The sequence below is a fragment of the Triticum urartu genome, chromosome 6 (assembly GCF_003073215.2).
Source record: "Triticum urartu cultivar G1812 chromosome 6, Tu2.1, whole genome shotgun sequence".
Lineage (NCBI taxonomy): Eukaryota > Viridiplantae > Streptophyta > Magnoliopsida > Poales > Poaceae > Triticum > Triticum urartu.
The window spans coordinates 18,689,872-18,690,859 of NC_053027.1; positions in this window are offsets into that span (position 1 = coordinate 18,689,872).

The window sequence follows — 988 nt, forward strand, 5'->3', positions numbered from 1 at the left end:
GTGAATATGATCTTGGTGGTTCCTCTTCTGATTGTTACGGTAACAAAAAAAATGTGACCAGTGTGGTAATATTATTTGGATTTCTCACCGGTTGGAGTGGTCGTTGTTCAAATCGTTCGCTACCGCTATCTTACTTCCATATGAAGTTCAGTAATTGCATCCTCGTTGTGTTATCTCGTCTTCAAAATATCGTATATTAGACAAAAGAAAAAGATAATGAGATCTGATATTATTATGAATGATGATTCAGTTAGGACTGGTCGTCGAAATTCAGATGGGTTTTGGCTGCGTGTGTAGATAGATATACGCTTGTCTGTTATAAGACACACAAGAGCGGGACCACAGGTTAGCTTTGGGCTTCATCTATAGAGCTTGTTTGACTCACCCTTCATATTAGGTCCTTCAGAAATAATACTATCTGGAAAACTCGTGTTCAGTTGGAATTATGGTTGAACCTATCTGTGTAGCATTATTTCAGTTACTCAAAAGCCCTTGAGATTTCTGAAGGGCGTAATCCGAGAAATCTAAAAATACAGCAAAACTCATGTTCATTTGGAAATATGACGATTTCGGTGTAACCGAACACCAGTACACCATGCCCAACAGGCATTGCATGGTTTTTTCCCTCCCTTCTTTTTTGGCCTCTCTTCTCTTATGCATGTACATATTTAATTAGAATTAATATATAGAAATTCAGTAGAACAAAAAAGTACTAGTACGCGATGCCGAACAGCAAAGCAGACCAGATCACCATGTTGGTTAGTCTTTCATACAGTTTAATTTGCCATGATGTCACCTATCTAAGGCTTATGAAGGTTAGTCTTTCATACATTTACTTTATTTACTCGCAAAAAATGTGCTTGTGGTCCTATTATCAAGTACTCCCTCCGTTCGTATCTAGACTAATCTAAGACAAGAATTTTGGGACGGAGAGTGTATTATTTTCTGCAACTATTTTGTTCTCTGCAACTAAGCATGATTAAGCATT